This window comes from Capsicum annuum, chromosome 4 (assembly GCF_002878395.1).
Source record: "Capsicum annuum cultivar UCD-10X-F1 chromosome 4, UCD10Xv1.1, whole genome shotgun sequence".
In the NCBI taxonomy this organism is placed as follows: domain Eukaryota; kingdom Viridiplantae; phylum Streptophyta; class Magnoliopsida; order Solanales; family Solanaceae; genus Capsicum; species Capsicum annuum.
The window spans coordinates 51,350,654-51,356,496 of NC_061114.1; the positions used below are offsets into that span (position 1 = coordinate 51,350,654).

The 5,843-nt window shown below is 34.2% G+C and overlaps 1 long non-coding RNA gene across 1 annotated transcript; it reads right to left on the reverse strand.

Moving 5' to 3' along the window:
• Nucleotides 1-1,089: 1,089 nt before the first annotated feature.
• On the reverse strand, nucleotides 1,090-5,146 carry LOC107868108. The gene is made up of 3 exons (XR_001673645.2): nucleotides 5,006-5,146; nucleotides 2,665-4,437; nucleotides 1,090-2,401 (listed from the first exon to the last, which is right to left on the reverse strand). It is a non-coding gene; the product is annotated as an uncharacterized LOC107868108 (long non-coding RNA).
• Nucleotides 5,147-5,843: the final 697 nt, after the last annotated feature.

Consider the following 5,843-nt stretch of genomic DNA (forward strand, 5'->3'; position numbering starts at 1 on the left):
TATACTTATAGGGGATGACTTGTCCGAAACCTCAGAGTTTGAGATTAAAGATTTGGGCCAGTTGAAATATTTTCTTGACATGGAAGTAGCAAGATCAAAAGAAGAAATTATGGTGTCACAAATGAAATATGTACTGAATCTTCTAAAAGAGACAGGGATGAGTGGTTGTCGTCCAACTGAAACACCTATTGATCCAAATATAAAATTAAAAAATAAAGAAGGAAATTTAGTTGGCCATGGTCAAATCAAAGACTAGTGGGAAAGTTGATCTACTTGTCACACACTCAACCTGATATAACTTTTATTATAAGCTTAGTCAGTCAATTTATGAACTTCCCAAAGGAAGATCACCAAGAAGCGGTCTACAAGATCCTAAGACATCTTAAAAGTTCTTCGGGAAAAGGATTGTTTTTCAGAAAAAGTCAACATAGGGGTATTGAAAGCTTTACAGATGCAGACTGGGCAGGTTCTACGACTAACAGGAGGTCTACATCTAAATATTGTACATTTATCTGAGGAAATCTTGTTACCTAGAGGAGTAAAAGCAGAATGTTGTAGCCTGCAGTAGTGCTAAAGCTGAATACCGATCTATGGCCCGTGGGATTTGTGAAATAATTTAGCTTAAGAATATGATGGAAGAATTGAAAAAACTATTTGGTTTACCAATTAAGTTGTACTGTGACAGTAAAGCGGCCATAAGTATTGCTCACAATTCAGTTCAACATGAAAGACAAAACATGTTAAAGTGGATAGGCACTCCATAAAAGAGAAGATTGAAGAAGGAAGTATGTGCATGTCTTTAGTCCCAACAAATCATCAAATTACAGATATTTTCACAAAATATTTGTTTAAACTAAAATTTGAAATACTTATAAGCATATTAGGCATGATAGATATTTACATACCAACTTGAGGGGGAGAGTTGATTTATGAATACTTAAGATTTGATTTTGCAGGATTTTAATTAATCTAATAAAATCAAAGTTGATTTTCTATAGATAGTTTAGATAATTAGATCAAATAAGATCATATCTTAGTTCTCATATATGCTAGAATCTAGCAATTTGATTTTTGTGTGTTTGCTTCATGTACTATAAATTTGTAGCTCTCAGATAAATAAAATATACAATTTTGATACCAATCTCACAAAAAGCATCTACTCTAGTATCGAATAGGAAAATAAGAAACTATACAAGTTATCATCCTCTTTCCCTCTTCGTTATCAAACTCAGACCTTGACTTATCAGATTCCACTTCTTAGGCATTTACAACAGCCACTCACTTGTTATACGCCTTCATTATCTTTGTAAACTCTAGCTTATAAGGAGCTTTCTCAGCATCTGACATCTACATACACTTACTTCCACCAACTTTCCCGATATCAAAAAAAGATTTGATGCTTGGATTCAGCACACGGAATCACTTTCTAAACTTCTCCATGAAAATGAAGAAAGGACTTGTAGGCCTCTTAGGTAACTTTTTTAGTCCCGAGGATTTCTTCTCCGTGCGGAATACATGATTAACTTTGGCACTGGATTTATCTCCTTCATGAGGAAATCATTACGATAAGAAAATGAATGAGAGAGAGAAAAAATGATATTCCCTAGCTTTGATATGTCGTTGTATGGTCAGAGTATATGGACTAAAAGGGCAGTCTTTGGTAATGGATTCCAAGGGGATCTCATACTTATAGTAAGGATAACATAGATGTCTCTAACAAGACTAAAATAGCAACAAATAATTTCTTTTTTTAAATTCAAGTACAACAATTAGGGCCCAAACCTAATTAATCAGCAAAATTTAAGAACATAATTTGCAAAATGGGTAGCCCACGGGTGCACTAAGCTCCCACTATGTGTGGAGCCTGTAGAAGCGTTAGCACATGGCAACAACTTAACTAGATATGTCAAGGCTCCCCATCAACATCATTTATAGAAGAACTGAAAATAATAAGATATACCAAACATAAGATGAGATGGATGTGTAACTAAATGTACATAGCAGGGAGTTTCCTTATTTTTGGAGCCACTGGAGGGACCAACCTTGGACATTGACTTGTCAGATTCCTCTTTTTCAGCATGTCCAGCAGCCATTAGTCAGTTATAAAAATTCAATAAGTTTGCGTAATCGACCTTCCTTTTCTCTGCCTCTGCTATATAAAGAGCTTTCACAGAACTCGACATTTGTTTTTACTTGTCTTCACTAAATTTCTCGACAGCATCAAAAGAAAAGATTGTTATAATCAGGCATCAATTCTTAAGCTCCTCAATAAGAATGACAAAAGAACCAAGAGGCTTCCTAAGGTTGTTATAATCACTGACAAGCCACCAAAAAAACTATAGTTCCGGAATTTTCTTCTTCAAGTCGATCTTGTCAACACCTTTACCGTTGGATTTAACTCCTGTTATGATGAAACCTTTAGAGTTGAAAAAATGACTGAAAAATAGGATTTAACTCCCGTTTTGGCATGATATGGTATGTGTATAATATGGATCAAATGGGAAGTGCTCTCATACTTATAGTCAGGACGACATATATGTCTCTAACCAAACAAAACAATAACAAACGTAGCCAATTTAATACTGATCAACAACATTTTGGACTCCTCTATCTAGATTAGATGGCATGAACTAACAATGTCAAATGTATAAAGAAACATGTTACCTAAATGTGAGTAGCAACTGGATAAATCATTGTTTTCTTCCTTGGAGTCTGATGATCCATTCAAATTTCTTGAAGGATCAATATCCTCCTCTTCCCCGTCTTCTGAGTTGCTGATTCGTTCCTTTAAAGGTTGCTCCCCATGAAAGTTTTTACCATTTTTCTGGCTATAGGGAATGATTAGGGATGTCGATTTGTCAAAAATCAAAATGAGCAAGATGTCCCCATGGCCTCAATTTGTGATACACTACAAAATTAGGCCAGTCTCCTTCATAAATGAAGAAATTGAAATACTCCTTCATTCGTGTGTAGTAAGCAAGTCTCTGCCAAAATCTTCTTGTGTTCGTTGATGAAACCAGGCGGAATTTGCTAATAAATCAAATTCTCATGATTATCAAAAGTCATTTGGAAGTAGAAATGATAAGAGGGTAGGGTCAGGACTGTCGCGATCCACATGGCCATGAGTGGCACCCACACTAATCTTCCTGTAAGAGAACCATCTAACCCAAACCATTACCCAACCATTTAGTCAACATTAAGATGAGATTATCATGAAAACCAACTTAACAATAATAACTCCAAATCTAAGTATTATTAATGTGAAAATCAAACAAACGAACTTCTAAACAAAAACCATATCTACAAGAGATATCCAAAATAAAGAAAAATAAAGATTGTCTCATTGCCCGAAAGATGGACAAAACCTAAGTTGCTCGGACTCCTCAAAAATGTCTATGGGTGTGTGTCGGATCCTCCAAAAATAGTGTATTTTTGAAGAATCCGACACGGGTGCGGCAACATTTTTTGAGAGTCCAAGCAACTTAGGACAAAACTAACATAATGATCCATCGCAGCCTGGAGATAAAGTGCTTACCCTTAGATCGAGATCAGCTATCAAACGCTAGAGATGAGGTCGTGTTTGAAGCTCTGAAACACTTTTTGCACTCAGCAAAAGAAGAGTACAGGGTAGTATCAGTACAAACCACTATGTACTGATATGAAGCATAGGCCAACTCAATTTAATAACATATATACAACCTAATTCGAATATCAAGTAGACAGGATCAATGCATACCAAATATTCAATGAATCAGCAAATACATTAATGATGGGCCAAACAATGCTTACAAACAAGACACATAACCATCAAGAGTATCAAACATACTGTAAACATCCATAAAATCAATAATAATACCATAAGTAACAACTATGTCCTTCTAAACCTAACAATTAGAACACTATTGGATCGTTATCAACTTATTAAACCAAATAACCTCTCAAAATCAACACTAATATGTACACAGATGCTAAGGGCCTTAGTTTAGCCCAACTAGTCATGACCTACAGAGGATAATCTAAGTCCATGTATCGTACCAGCATGGTACCCAATCCTTCATGAATAAGTAATATCAGTATTCATATCCGTACCAGCGTGGTATCCGATCCTCCGTAACCATTTTATGTATATTTTATCAAATTCACACTATCTCTCAGGATACAATATGATGTACTAAATTTACAAGTATACTTAAAATCATAAGGTAATTTCATCAAGTCGATTTTCAATAATTATTCATACTACTGTCAACAATTCAAATATCATCAAATTTAAGTATAACCGAAGACCAATCAACTAGCATCCAGTTTAGGAGAATACACACTATTAAATTAAGTCTAAACTCAAATTAAACCATAATCTTCCTCAACCAAAGAGTCCAGAAGAAAGCTACTTTGCAAGGGTCTTTCCCTTCCGTAAAGCTTCTGAATGGTTCAAATCTGTTCAAATATATAATCCACATAAGACTACAAATTTAATGAGACCCATTTTATAAATTCTTACTCTAATAAAGCTAGTCCTGAAACCTAAGGTTATCAAAATAGTGGTAGGTAATCATATGTGAAATATGCCAACCTGAAGCTAAACATAAAATGGTGGTGCAGATTTTGTACCGTAAATGCAGTTTCTCTTCGATTTCATTCTCTGTTTTTTCATGAAAATTATTATATTACGGGAGATGAAATATTTCTTGGAGTAAAATATTGATAAAGACAAAATAGCAACCCAATAATAGTGAATCTTGTAAGATTCCATTCACTTTTTCTACACCATTATTGCCTAATCATTACCTAATCATTATGCCTAATCATTGACATCACTATACACCCCATTAAATCCTTCCCATAATCAAACCCACAGTGAACAACTCACATTGGCAGTGACCAAATCTAAAACAACGAGTTACAAATTCCATCGTAATTACTGGTCTCCGCTTGATCTTTACCATTATAGGTATATCACCGTAATACTAAGGACAAAACAAATCTATAAAATTTATAGACAAACCTGAAATTGTACGGAGTAGTCGATCTCTATGAAGCCAATGTGAGAAGAAAAAGAAGAGAATACCAGTGCATTGTCGTGCCCCCCGTTTGCCCCAAATATCTGATGTTATTGTTATTCTTAGTTCCAAACCCTTTTCCACTTAGTTTATTTTTGTATTAACCACATAAATAAATAGATTATTTGTTTGAACCATTAAATTAATAATTAAATAATTATTTAAAATACTCAAAACTTTTAATAAATCCTCAAAAATTATTTTGAATCGCATAAAAATAAGTTAAATATGTAAATTGACTAAAAAGTATGTTATGAACCTATTGCGAATATTAAAATACCAAATTGAGGTCATCTTGATCAAAAGCTGACCTTGGTTGAACTTAACTTTCTTAAAACTCAATAACCCAACTAATGACTTAACTCACTTCGTAACACCTCAAGAATCGGTACTATCAATTTCCATCAGTCATAAATCACGTACAAACTATGAGGAGAGCTAAAATAGGAAAAACAAGTAAAATTTATAAAAGACTAAAAGGGTCATTACATCAGCTACTAATTAAACAATTGTTCATCCCCAAACGGCAAAACAAGAAACAAGAAGGGAAAATGAGTAATTACCTGAATCATCAAAAAGATGTGGATACTTATTATGCAGGATCGTCTCCCAAGTAGCCTTCTCAATAGGACGATTCTTCCACTAGATCTTCATATATGCGATCTCCTTTGTCCTCAACTTATGGACGTCTCTATCATGAATAGCAACAAGCTCCTATTCAAAAATAGAGTCATCTTGCAAAAATGAATCCTAATGAATTATATAATTACCATCACCATGAAA